The 15,245-nt window shown below is 41.6% G+C and overlaps 1 long non-coding RNA gene across 1 annotated transcript in view; it reads left to right on the forward strand.

Moving 5' to 3' along the window:
* Positions 1-6,145: 6,145 nt before the first annotated feature.
* The window catches only part of LOC307134853, a 236,348-nt gene continuing 227,248 nt past the window's right edge, over positions 6,146-15,245 (forward strand). The window contains exon 1 of the long non-coding RNA XR_013817609.1: positions 6,146-6,797. This is a non-coding gene — a long non-coding RNA (uncharacterized lncRNA). The remainder of the gene's footprint in view (positions 6,798-15,245) is intronic.

Raw genomic sequence — 15,245 nt, forward strand, 5'->3', positions numbered from 1 at the left:
CCAGGCCTCCCTGAAGGCGAGTACCCAAGTATGGATGATCTGGCAGCAGGCATGAATTGCTATCAGGTAGTAGGCCTCACCAGGCCTCCCTGAAGGCGGATTCCTGAGTCTGGATGCTCAGACAGATAGCATACTTGCTATCAGGTAGTAGGCCTCCCCAGGCCTCCCCGAAGGCGAGTTCCCGAGATTGGGCACTTTCTGCTACTGGTTCCCTGCAGAAGGGAACCTATTGTAGTTAGCCTACAGCTTGGTTTACCTACCAGGTCAGGCTCGGTGCTCCCTTCACTGAGGGTCGCTTGTGAGCACGCAGCCACCTGAGTCTGATCGGTCGCAGGCCTCTCATGAGGCCTCCCAGTAAGATCAGTCCTTAGGCCTGTCCGGCCTCCTTAGCGCTTTGAACATAAGTGCTTTGTAGCAGTTAGACTCCCCTCGTTAGCAAGGGTTGTAAAGCACTACGCTGAGTATTGCTCTCCAGGATACCCGTTTCTGAGATCCGGTCTGAGGGGTACTGCCAGTTTGCGGTCCCTCCGTCTGGATGCCTCACCGAGGCAAGTGTCCAGAGGCTCTGTTGCTGAACAGACAGGGTTGGCCAAACCGAAGTGTCCAATATAAGTAGCACCAGGTCAGGCCTCCAACTTCCATATGAATGAATTGAAAACATTTGCTTACTTCACTCTTCTTCGCGCCAGTGTGCATGCACAGTCCGTCACGCTAGGTACAATTTGCTCGTTTCTGTCGTGCCTGTAAAGTGAGGCTGTATAAAACGCGTATCGCGATTCGTTTAACATCTCAACTGACTTGAATCGTCACACATTTGTATCGATTTTCAACTGGCTCCGACTGAATCGTTACATCCCTACCATGAAGCCAGAATATATTCAAAAGAAGTACCTACTTAACAGGGTTTGGAATTAACTACATTAGTTAACATTAACTAATAATGAACTGCACTTCTACTAATCATTGTTAATGTTAATTTCAACAAAATTGTATTGTGAAATTAGTATCGTGAATCGTATCACATCGTGAGTTGATTGAATCGTTACATCCCTACTTCATGGCATAGTAAAGTGTTCACAGAAAAGTAGGTAATCGTAGTAAAGTATAGAGCGGTGCAGGTGTGATGTTACTTTGTAGGCCACCTGCAGTTAGCATTGCACTGGTTCCCTTGAGAAAAACCCAAAAGGATTTTCCCATAGTCTTTTGGATTATCGCTAAAAACAAGCACTGTGATCAACAAAAGTTTATGATACTTACACGTTTTGTCCATCAAGATAATTATCACAGATGAACACAACTTTTATGAATTCTGAAGCCTAAATGCAGTCGCCAGAAGTAAAAAGTTAAAGGTAAGCTATAATTAGACTACACCACGGTCCCACGATTTCAACATCACTAAGCTTCCGACAACTGTTTTTATCTAAAAAGCATTTTCCCAGAACGTTTGAGTTAGACTACTTTATAAGAGCACAATTATGAGCATAACAGGGCTGTAAAAGCGGACTGAGCATACCTTTTCGGCGTGATGACATTTAATCTCCTCGACAGCCTCTGTAGTCCCATTTACCACTTGTACAACCGACTTTTTCAAGACACCTAACAGTTTAAAAAAATCATGAGTGGGGAAATATTGATGTATTTTATGTTGTAGAATAAAACGTGAAAGTATCTTGAGCTTTTGTTCACCACAGACCTTACTTCAGCCATTTAAACACAATCCCATAAAAAAAAACATTGACTTCGGTACGAGGGAACCAGAAGTGCTAAAATGCTAACTCGCTTCCGCGTTTTGACCTGCAAAGTGATGTCATACCTGCACCACTCTATTTTTGTCTACTATTTTATTTGTACTGTGAATTCAGACATACTTTTTTAACACACTGTTTTTCACCTATATAATAGAGAAATATGCCATTTCTGATGCAGCCACTGTCTTCATGAGTGAGTAATAGGTCCTGTCCTAAATGGCAAACTATACACTCACAGTCCTCCTATGAGTCTGCACTTTCATGACGTAACTGCGCTTTGACTGTCGGGAAGAAGTCTGTTGCCGAGCTCACTTCAGTGCAGGCTCAGCAAAAGCGTGCATCGAGGGTGCATATTGTCTGCTTCTGAAACCTAAAATGACAAATGAGGGCTTGAGACGAAGAACCATATAAGTCCATATTTGCAAATTTTGAATAATAATTTTTTTTTATTTGGATTCTGAATATGATATGTATTTTTTTTTTTTTTTACTTGAAGATAGACAACAAAAGCTTCCCAATTCTAATGAGATAATATTTTTTAGTATCAATATTAAAAATAAAAAGTTAGAGTAATTTACATTTCTGGAATGTGGAAGAACAGTATATGTCCAGTTAATGTGGAATAACAGTATAAGTCCAATTCATCCTATCATTTTAAGCCACTGGAGATTTGATTGCTTTATCTTAGTTTTAATACAGTAACAGAACCTTAAAGAAAATATTAAGCATTTCTTTCTTTCAATTTCTTTTATTTTTTTGCCAATTTAAATCACAGAACAAAAACACGGACAATACGGTACGAACAATGAACAATACATAGGCCTACTTATAGTACAAAAAATAAACATCAGTACAAACAATAAACCGTACATACAATAAACAATACATACAAACAATAAACAACAGTAATAACAGTAAACAATACATATTTACAATACATACATCATCATCATTCCATGCTATAGTTCCATATGCTAGTTTACATATACATCTTCTTTTTTGTTCCTTTAACTTTTATAATACATTTCATAAATAATCACCCCATTCATTCATTTACTAAATAAATAAATACCTATATATTCCTATTATACATGTAGCAATTATGGACGCAGACATATAGATGAGTTAATCTTCCAATGATTCGATCAAATGAACATCCCCGTTCACAAAGCACAATTCAGCTCCAGGAAATCATCATCATCATCACGAGGGAGATGGGGGCTTGATTCTGCCCCGGAGCTACTAGTTCTGACTTCCTATGGACTCGCCACCAAACTCAGTTAAAAGAGTACAAAAGGCTCGTGGTTGTCACAAGACAAATAAACAACCAGACCTCTGTCTTTGCATGACCAGCAAATGAACTCCACGTGACAGCTAAAACTCAGAGTAAGATCACAGAAACTGTTAGCTTATGGAGTACATCAAATAACTGATTATTGGACTTTCATTCAAATAGCCTTCGACATAACTTGTTAGTGTGTTTACAACTAATACACGTTAGTTAGACTATAAGGCATGTATATTACTCACAATTCATGCAATTATGTAACTATTGAATGAGTGGATGAAAAAGCATTGTGTTTTTTATACCGGTGTGTTCGTATGGGTATAATCCAACAGATGAGCTGAATGAAATCTTTATAGAATTGATCATGTCCTTATAGTAAGAAATTAGGTCTAAATTTACTCTCTGCTTAAGAGCAGGAAACTAAATTCTATAGATAACCCAATTTTGTGGGAGGGGTGGAGACACAGTCACCCCTGAAGCCTAATTGGCCAGAACCCATCCAGGGGATGGGCAAATGTTTGAGTTTAGTCTCAGAACACGAACGAAAAGTTCCAGTTCTGTGTTCAGTTCTGTTTTTCAGTTCTGTGTACGGTTCTGTCTGCAGTTCTGTCTACAGTTCTGTACAGTTCAGACCAGAAGCAGTGCAGAGTTCAGCTCAAGTTCGTTTCCAGTTCGGTTCGAGCTGGTTCGCGGCCTGTTCGCAGTTCAGAGATGAGCTCAGTCCTAGCAGTATGACCAGAGAGAGTCCTGAACGGAGTTACCAGGAGACGATCTGACGATCGTGACAGACCAACTTCAGAGAAAATGGGTTAACAACGATTTCATTCAGGCCATCTGCTTTTCTCTCACTTTCCTTTCTTTTACTTAAAGTTTATTTTATTTCCGCTAAGTCTCGGGTCTGTTAAGTTTCGCCGTAAAAGTCTCTCAACAACGAGTTTCTAACAGCGCGCTCCAACTTCAAACAACGCCCACAAGACTTTCATCCAGCCGCCAACACCCCACGTGTTCGGCTTCCACAGACGTCAACCAGACCTTCAGCGAATCAAAGATCCGGGAAAATCCCTGTACAGCCAGGAGAAGGGAATTCCCCTTTGTCAGACGACACGCGAAACCCAAACGCAAGTAACGCCTTTTTGATTCCAAGCTGAACTGGTGCATTAGATCAAATGTAATAACCCTGCCTAAGAAACGATAGGAGGTTAAATTACTGATCAATGGTTTCTTCAGGTCATGTTTCATAAATGCATAGATTGCTTAGGATTTCATAATTTCTCTCTCTTAGAACTTATTCTTTCCTCACCTTCTTCCTTTCTGCAACGTGTGAATGTGCGAGCGTGTGTGTTTAGGTTAGATATTAGTTTGATGTGTTAGATTAATCAATAAAGTTCCGTTTGTATTCAAAGATAACTGTTCTTGTGTTATGTGCTTATCAATTTAATGTCTTGAACTGCCGATCTAAGTTACCTGGCTGTTAAATAGTGTTTCACTATTGTTCGGATATTAATATCCGCTGCAGAGTTGATATTTACGGCCCGTTCAAATGAACGCTAGAAGAGTCATTTGCTCGGCTGTAAAATAGACTCTCAAAATTCCCTATAAATTCATTAAATTCATTCATTTGAGCTAAATATACATGTTTCCCTTTAACAGAGCCCCCTTTAAGTCCTTACATATCGGCGGACGAATAAGTTAAGGTGTAAACATTAATTCTGAATTATTTAATACATAGTGTCATTCGAGTCTTTCATTTTAATTCAGTTCCCCGTTGAGTTATTATTTTATCTGACTCATAGTCGCTACAGTATTGGTGGAGAATGCTGCGGGCATTTTAACCTAAATTATAAGCATATAAATCGAGATTTTATCTTTGAATTACATTTTGAGAGATCAGACCGCTAGACCCGTCTGTCTGTGTGTGCGCGCGCTCGGGACGCAAGCTGCGCGCGCGCCTATTTGAAAGCTGTGTTGAATGAATGAGGAACGCTGTGTAACCCAAGTCTGTCCCTGTTCTGAAACTGCATTAGAGTAATTTAAGATCTGAGATCTCACACTATACGATAAGGTAAGAATTAAGCGTGTTCCTTAATTTCTAGAATGCCTCGTTTATAGCCGAATTGATGTCATTGCGTGTTCCAGTGTCATTAAATAGCTAACGTTATACGTATATCAGTCAGCCAGAGAACTGAACGAACTTAAACTGCATACATTGAAATACCCTGCGAGGAATAATCTCCTCACAGCGCGGTCAGATCAAGCGTGTTCCTTGATCGATGTATTAAAGCCTTATTTATAGCTAATTCAGTGCGTGTTCCACTGTAATTCGAAGAGCTATATCTTCCCTGTGCTAATGTTAAGCAGTTAAAGCTTGCCGGTGTGTATATCATCTCGTAAAAACACTGCGTGTCCCAGTGTGATTTAAAGGAGAATGATTTGAACCCAAGTAAAGCTGACATTGAGAGAATCAACAGTAGAAGAAACCCTGTGGTTCTATATGCACATAGATCCGCCGAGATCAATAGTGTTCTATTTACAGCGCAAAACTGTAACATTGAACTGTAACTGTAAAGTTTAATCTCACTCTTAACAAACTGAGTGAAAAGCCCCACAGAGCAAAACCAGCTACGAGTGGTGTTCCTTATTTTGATTTTCATTGATGAAATGTGCCGACATTTCACGTAATACACTCGATTGCACGTGCTAAACTTATGTGTAACTTTACAGGGTGAAAAGCGCTGACTTTTCTAGTTACTCCTAACTTTACCCTGTCTGCAATTCACATGTTTGCCGCTAGCGTTTGTTTGTCGCCATAGTCACGACTGCGGCACGGAAGTCAACCAGCGCTTCCGGATAAACCCAGCGCATGCGCAGTGCGTCGAAGCCATATTTGTAAACAAACCTTACGGTAGCTAACAGCTACAGGCTAAGCTAATCGAAGCAGTTGTTTACATTGAAGCCTAAATGCTAAAGCTTTAGCATTAGTTTTAGGTATCAACCGTATTAACATACGTGTAAATGCAGTGTCTGTTTGAGTCACTTTAAAGTGATTTAACCATTTAAACACCTCAACTTTATGTACACTGTTGGTCTTTCTTACTTTTCTCTTATCTTTCTAATACATTACGTTATACTCTACTTTAAGGGAAATATTGGTTCACAATTGTTAGTTACTTTACCTACATTTTACTTGAAGAGGAAAGATACTGGTTTGCAATTATTAATTGTTAAGTTTGAATTTAATGAAAGAAAAAATTCAAGATTCATTCCTCAAAGTCATATAAAATGATTTTAAAGTTATTCTAACTATTCTGGAATTTACTCATTTTCAGAATTTCTCATTGAGACCCAATTACTTTAGGTATTCGTCTGGAACTTTAGAAGTTCAAGTGAACCACTAAATTGATATCTATTACCAAAACCTTTTGGACTCACACTTATTCATTATTTTTATTGCGTTATACCCTCCTTTATCCCCTCTTCCTATTGTAGCTATTCACTTAGCCACTCTATTTTATTTACTCATTTATCTCTTTATTTAACTTCCCTTTTTGTAACACACCTGAGCCTCAATAGGAGACAGTGCCAGATTCCTACGAGTTTCAAAATAAATCAGAGACAATCCTCATTGACTAAATATTTATTTTGGGTGACTAGTTGACCATCAACTATCAACTTTATACTCGTAGTCAGACAAAGGCTTCAGAGCCATTTGCGGGGTCGGATCTCCTTGCTTTCCTCCCTTCTCCTCACGTCTTCCCTGTTCTGTCCTGCTCTATTCAATTTTATTCTTCATATTTATAGGGAACAAGCCTGGAAGAATCATTGATCATTTCTAAAAGAAAGAGAAAGATAATTCTTCCCAGAGAAACAAACCAGTAGGCATTTGATTGGTCATCAAACCCTCCTTTGTTCTCCATGCTTTCCCTGCATTTGTAAACGCAATTTAAAATTTTGACATATCTAAGTTCATTTAACAGAGACAAGTGTTGAGCCACCGTCGCCTTCAACGCATCCCTGCGTAAGCGGTCCGCCTGTAAGGTGTGTGGCGTCAATCCTGTCAGACTAAGGAAAGAGGTATCAGCATTATTATTGTATTATTTTACTCTGTAACATAAACAATAATATTGTTTCTGTTTTGAAAAAAGATTTTCGTTGATAGGAAGTAGTTATAGAAAAAAAAGGAACTTTTTCTCCCAGTGAAAGTTATTTTTGTTTCTTTCAATTGAAATAGGTTTTTAACCTTTTCTCTCTTCCTCCCTTACTAAGCTGAGTGACATAGTCCTCGCATCACGATTTGGAAACAGCTTTTCATTGATAGAATTTTCTTTTTAGAAAAAGAAGAAATTCTCCAAGTGAAAAGAAAATTGTTTCAATCTATTGAGATTTGTTTTAACCCTTTTCTCTCTCTTTCCCTTACCTAGTTGAGTGACAAAGCCTTCACATCACTAGCCTACCTGTCTACACTGAGACCAACACATAGTCGTCACAACACGCCACTATTGGGGTACAATCACTGAAACGACACTTAGCTGTTCCACCACACATAGGCTTATACCCCACACAGATCTGTGTCAGTCTCTTCTCCCAGCGTACCAACATGTCGCAGACGACAAACCCCACTGCCAAAGGGGAAGATGTGGACGCCTGTCTCAGAGGCATTACAGACTGCCTCATACCAAAGACACTTGAACTGTTATTATTTTTAATAATAATCATGATTCTGAGAAGGTTCCTGACACATGATTCAAGCCAGAACAACAACCACATGGAACTAGCCAAGATCACCTGTTCCCTAAGCAACGCCTTCACAGCCCAGCTGAAACTAAGCTGCGACAAGCACATCATCCACCTTCAAGAGGAGCTGACACGTGCCCAACACCACATAGACAAGCTGGAAGTGAAAGTCCAGGACGACTTCAAGCGTCAGACCACTGAGTTCCTGAGAGAGCTGATGCACACTCAACGCTGCACAGACCAGCTCAAGGCTAAAGCTCAAGACAAACTCAAAGTGCCTGACGAAGTGGAGCAAGAAACAAAGAAACCAGTTGACAAGCTCCAAGAAGCCCTTGCAGTCGCTGAACGCGACAAACAAGAGTCAAAGACTGCACATAAACACCTGTTAAACCAACTCCAGTCTGCTGAACATCAGCTAGAGAAAGCCAACGCTGATATTAAAGACCAGAACTCTAAAATCAATGCTCTGGAAGACCACCTTGAAAGGTACAGCACTGAGATGGACCATCTGATCCGACAGCGAGACGACGCCAACGACGAGCTCTACGCGGTCAGATATGAACTCAATCATGCTGTCAAACAGAGACCAGAGCCAAGAAGGGATAGAACTCCCTCAGCATCACTACTGCTGAGTAGAACACAGTCTTCCTTCCAAGAACTGCCATACAACGGAAGAAGTGAATGGCCGCAACCCAAAGCGTCACCGGCCTCCACCACAGAACTTGTCCCGGCCAACAAAAGAGAGCTCATCCAAGCAGACTCCGAACCTGCACAAAAGATGACCTTTGAAAACCTCGACAAGCTCGCTAAGAACATAACCCAGTTCAACCCAAACTCCACGGAGGGCCGCGACATCCAGGCCTACCTCCGAGATATTGACTTCTACCTAGAGGCAAGACCTCAGGTGACCGACCGAGACAGGTTATACCTCCTCAGAGCCACATCCAGTCCCGAGGTACGAAGCTTTCTAGATCGGCAACCTGTTCACGTAAAGTACAACTACCAGCTACTACGTGAGACGCTGACCCAAGAATTTACAGGCCCTGAGTCTGAACACGGACTGTTAATCGCCTGGGAAACCAAACAAGGTCGACAAGAGACTCCCCAAGCCTACTACAGCCGTTTCCGACAAGCCTACTTTGGTGCATATAACGAACCTGAACTTGAAGAGGATTTGAACTTCAAAACCATCTTCCTGAGAAACATGCACCCTGGAGTGAGTCGTCATCTAGGCATCATGGCCTGCCCAGACACGATGACAATCCAACAGCTGCGTGACCTGACACACAAGGCCTACATCAAACAAAAGATGGCCTCAAAGAAAGGTTTGAAAACATCCACAGTGTCAAACTCCGTCAGCCAAGACCCAAGCCTTGCACTGGACGACACCCAGTGGCATGACTACACCACAGTCCATCTTAAAGAGTAAAGAGAACGTGACTCCCATGACAGCTACCACACCAACCGCTGGGAAAAGCCATGGGACCAGCCTCGCTTCTCAAGAAACCCTAAAGATGCCAAAGACCATCGTCATCCCACACATTCCAGAGCATCTAACGTGGGTAAGCGACGACAAAACCCACCTCGGCACCACTCAGTTAAGCACAGCACTGAGTACGCCGAAGAACAAGACTCTCATGCCATTGCCAGATCCAAACAACCAGACGGCCGTGGGCACAAGCAAAGCAGCGACTCACAAGAAGTCATGCAGCTATTGAGAGAATCCCTCAAATGCCATGAAGAGGACAGGAAATGGGATGAGTCAGATTCTGATTGACACGCCTTCCAGGAAAGGGGGGACCAAAAACAGACTAGAACAGATCTGACCATACACCCACTAACGTTACATACACTACATAACTTACATACTCGCTAACATACAGAAGTTAACCACATCTGCCAGGGAAAACATTCAGCAAACATGTTCTTCCCACAGGTAGAAACTAGCTTCAGAAACTAGCTTAGCATGGACCCGGCTACACTCATCATAGGAAACATTGCACAATCTACCCAACAGGTAGAACACCTCTCATTAAGTTAGGGTACACGACACCTTAGCTGCACGAGTAGTTGTAGGCAAGACCTAGAGACACTCAACTGTTTTGTTTTGTTTCACCTCTTCCTTCCCTCTCCTTCTTCTTTTATTAGGTAAAATGCCTGTCTACCCCATAAGGGTCAAGGTCACGATATAGGGATTGATGCACCACGCCTAATATCGGCAGGCCACCTTTGAACCAATGTGAGCTAGAGAGCTCCATGATTAGGAGGTCACCTCATTTGTACCACAAATGATGTCACCACGTCATGAAGAAAGGTACAACGGTCTCAACCTAGTACGATTTAGAAGTGAAGAAAACAAACAAAACAAAAGTTAAACACAGAATTTGGTCAAAGAGTCACCGTACCGAACCAAATTAGAACAACACCAAAGTTAAACTACATTACGTCGACACGATAAACCGAGGAACGTTAAAACGTAAACTTCAAATTAACCTTAAGTTTAAAGTTTAAAACTGTTAGTACCCGAATAATCTAAGGCCCTGCACCAGTACAGTGGCCAATCATGGAGGTGTTGTCTTGTTGTTTGTTGTGTATTGTGTCTGCTTCTTCTCCTTGTGCTTCTACAGCGTTCGCCGATGTCTTCATCCCAACACATCGCCTAACGAAGGGGGGTATGTAGCAATTATGGACGCAGACATATAGATGAGTTAATCTTCCAATGATTCGATCAAATGAACATCCCCGTTCACAAAGCACAATTCAGCTCCAGGAAATCATCATCATCATCACGAGGGAGATGGGGGCTTGATTCTGCCCCGGAGCTACTAGTTCTGACTTCCTATGGACTCGCCACCAAACTCAGTTAAAAGAGGACAAAAGGCTTGTGGTTGTCACAAGACAAAGAAACAACCAGACCTCTGTCTTTGCATGACCAGCAAATGAACTCCACGTGACAGCTAAAACTCAGAGTAAGATCACAGAAACTGTTAGCTTATGGAGTACATCAAATAACTGATTATTGGACTTTCATTCAAATAGCCTTCGACATAACTTGTTAGTGTGTTTACAACTAATACATGTTAGTTAGACTATTAGGCATGTATATTACTCACAATTCATGCAATTATGTAACTATTGAATGAGTGGATGAAAAAGCATTGTGTTTGATACCGGTGTGTTCGTATGGGTATAATCCAACAGATGAGCTGAATGAAATCTTTATAGAATTGATCATGTCCTTATAGTAAGAAATTAGGTCTAAATTTACTCTCTGCTTAAGAGCAGGAAACTAAATTCTATAGATAACCCAATTTTGTGGGAGGGGTGGAGACACAGTCACCCCTGAAGCCTAATTGGCCAGAACCCATCCAGGGGATGGGCAAATGTTTGAGTTTAGTCTCAGAACACGAACGAAAAGTTCCAGTTCTGTGTTCAGTTCTGTTTTTCAGTTCTGTGTACGGTTCTGTCTGCAGTTCTGTCTACAGTTCTGTACAGTTCAGACCAGAAGCAGTGCAGAGTTCAGCTCAAGTTCGGTTCCAGTTCGGTTCGAGCTGGTTCGCGGCCTGTTCGCAGTTCAGAGATGAGCTCAGTCCTAGCAGTATGACCAGAGAGAGTCCTGAACGGAGTTACCAGGAGATGATCTGACGATCGTGACAGACCAACTTCAGAGAAAATGGGTTAACAACGATTTCATTCAGGCCATCTGCTTTTCTCTCACTTTCCTTTCTTTTACTTAAAGTTTATTTTATTTCCGCTAAGTCTCGGGTCTGTTAAGTTTCGCCGTAAAAGTCTCTCAACAACGAGTTTCTAACAGCGCGCTCCAACTTCAAACAACGCCCACAAGACTTTCATCCAGCCGCCAACACCCCACGTGTTCGGCTTCCACAGACGTCAACCAGACCTTCAGCGAATCAAAGATCCGGGAAAATCCCTGTACAGCCAGGAGAAGGGAATTCCCCTTTGTCAGACGACACGCGAAACCCAAACACAAGTAACGCCTTTTTGATTCCAAGCTGAACTGGTGCATTAGATCAAATGTAATAACCCTGCCTAAGAAACGATAGGAGGTTAAATTACTGATCAATGGTTTCTTCAGGTCATGTTTCATAAATGCATAGATTGCTTAGGATTTCATAATTTCTCTCTCTTAGAACTTATTCTTTCCTCACCTTCTTCCTTTCTGCAACGTGTGAATGTGCGAGTGTGTGTGTTTAGGTTAGATATTAGTTTGATGTGTTAGATTAATCAATAAAGTTCCGTTTGTATTCAAAGATAACTGTTCTTGTGTTATGTGCTTATCAATTTAATGTCTTGAACTGCCGATCTAAGTTACCTGGCTGTTAAATAGTGTTTCACTATTGTTCGGATATTAATATCCGCTGCAGAGTTGATATTTACGGCCCGTTCAAATGAACGCTAGAAGAGTCATTTGCTCGGCTGTAAAATAGACTCTCAAAATTCCCTATAAATTCATTAAATTCATTCATTTGAGCTAAATATACATGTTTCCCTTTAACAGAGCCCCCTTTAAGTCCTTACATATCGGCGGACGAATAAGTTAAGGTGTAAACATTAATTCTGAATTATTTAATACATAGTGTCATTCGAGTCTTTCATTTTAATTCAGTTCCCCGTTGAGTTATTATTTTATCTGACTCATAGTCGCTACATACAACATAAGATAAGGCATACAAGATAAGCTACAACTACTTTTATGATTACTTTTACACAATATACACAATATACCCCACCTTACCCTGCACATGACCTACCAGGCTACTCTTCACATTCTAATGTCCCATAAATTGCTTGGGCCTCCGCTGGCATGTAGGCTAGCATTTTCATAAGGTCACGGTGCTTCTCCTTCTTGACGGGCAGAGGGTCCTCGTAAGCACGAGCATACGTGGTGGAGAACAAGGGAGCTGGAGGTGGTTGATTCTTCCTCTGTTTGGTGATCAGCCAGGTTTTCCATCCCTCGTAAAGGCTGTGGCTCCCTTTTGTGTGGACACACCATGGATCAGCAGCTGAAATCATGATTCAACAAGAAATTCAATAAAGATTCTTCCTTCACGCACATATCCCTAACACTGTTAATCTCAGAAAACCAGTTTAGTTTTAGTTTAGTTCTTCGGTTTTTTACCTGTCACTTTCAACCACATCATGGATGTGATTAGGAGGCCAGGTGGACGCTTTAATGTTGCATCAGGAAGCTGCCTGAAGTCCGCACATTTCATCTCAGTTACTTTAAATGGATGCTGCTGCCTGGCTCCACGGATCATCTCGGCAACATCGCTGGGGGTGTGGAGTGTGGACACCTTACGCCTCTTGTCCAGCGTGGCAAATGAACGGTCACAGGGAAGGAAGGAGTGACCAGACACCATGAACTTCTGCTCTATCTGACTGAAGTACCTTCTAGATACGAGCAGGGCCATGAGGTTTAGGACTCGCCAGTTGTTGTTCTGCCCACAGCATCGGTCACTATAGATGATGAGCTTCCGTTCCTTTGCCTGGACTAGGGGAGCGAAAGATGTTTCTGCCCACTTCAAAAGACAGCTTGCCACCTCGATGGAACCTCTGTGAGCGATGCCCTCATGCCAGAGGCACATTGTAGGAGGATCGTCAGTGCCCATCTCCTGGATACAGAGGTTGTAGTTGGCCAGCTGCCGTTGATAGTACACGTTGGAGTGTGTCAGGTTTGGCGTGAACACTACCCCCTGCATGTCGATACAAATGACATGGCAGTCATCATTGGCTTTGGCCCAATCTGTGTCAGCCTGCAACTGGGTGTACGCTTTTTCAGCTTTCCGGTGGTGAAGCTCACTCTCGGCTACGATCTTCAACCTTTCTCCATCTGTTGTAGCAGCTGTTAATTTTGAGAACAGGGCGTCACATTTCGCACAAGTGTCACTTCTTGGCTGCCCAAAACTGAGGTTCTGCTGCTTGAAGATGTCCCTATAGAGCCAGAACTTTGCAGTGGATGCTGGATTGTTTTCCTTGTACAGGCGGAACATGCGGAGCAGGTTTAAATCAGGGCTCAGGTACTCCCTCTCCACATCTCCCTTCAACCGTGAGTAGTGGTTCGGTTGGCGTGGGAAGCTCAGGATATGCTCTCTTATCCCCTCTCTCACTGCAGGATGAATGCTATGAGGCCTAAAAAATAAACAACACAACTCATGAACACGGGAAATATAATAAACTATGCTGGTCTGTTTTGCAAAATTGCATTGTTTCTTTGACATTAAATTATAGGATTTTGTTTTTCACATACAGTCATTAAAGGGATACTTCAGGATTTAGCATTAAGCTTTGTATCAGTAGAAAACCTGTAGTATTTTCGAATTACCGTGCTTTCCTCCCTCATGTCCCCCTGAGACGAGAGATTTATGTATTTTTTGTCTGGAAAAAATCCTGCGATGACGCAAAAATCGTCATTGTTTACATGCACATCTTTTGTTCAAATCTAACTGAATTTATTACGATTTGTGAATCTGAATGTAGTGTTTACATGAACGCTAACCAAGTGATCAGTTGATGTGCATTCTCCTCCGTGAGAGATAGCCTACGAGACCAGTGCGTCTCTGTGTCCCAGTGCATTCTGGGAGTTGTTGTCTTTCATCCCCATAAATCAAAAATTAATTTTCTGACTTTTCTCAGTCTAGAAGGCTCCAAATTAAAAAATAATGTTACATTTCTACTACATAAATGACCCATTTTAAATACACAATAATCTTTCCTGAGGTGAAGTTTTTTTTGTTTTTTTTTACTTACCTGTTCTTATGTTTTCCTCTGAAGTCCTCTAATGGAGACCTGACTTTAGCTACCTGCTCTGTTCCCTCAGACTGACTGCCTAACTTTTCTTGAATAACCTTTTCAAAGATATGTAACTTTAAATAAATATGTTATGGACAATGTATCTAATTAAAATCATGCATGTAATGAAAAGTTAAACGGAAAACGCTAGGCTATAGAAAACTTGCCTGTAGGCGACTGTTGGTCAGTTGAAAGACGGACATAAATGTAAGCTTACAAACAGCAAGTCTTTGGCCTCCTTGTTGCACATTGTACTTGAAGGTGTACTTCCTCTTAGTATTCTCAGTGTCAGGCCCACGTGGTCGTCTGCGACTCACCTTGTGCTAGAAGTAAAAAGAAAAAAAAATACATTTACCATAGCGTAGCAGGCTAGCCGTCGTATGCTGTCAAGTTAAGGTCATTAAGTATGTGAGTAGGCTTTGGTTAGGAGAATGAATAAGCCATGTGTGTGCCTTTTAGGGCATCAAAGCGCTGTGGTCTTTAATGCACTTGGTGGCCTACTTGATGCTGGTCATCCTTCATCCATCCTCACAAAATGTAACATTTACAGTGATCAAGCACATGTGCAGTCTTAGTGAATTGAAGGCATACAGTAGTATTCAATTCACTGGTTATTTCATGGGCCTACATTGTAATGCATTGCATACTGTTGACATGATATGGTCATG

This window comes from Gobio gobio, assembly GCF_949357685.1.
Source record: "Gobio gobio genome assembly, chromosome: 12".
NCBI lineage: Eukaryota > Metazoa > Chordata > Actinopteri > Cypriniformes > Gobionidae > Gobio > Gobio gobio.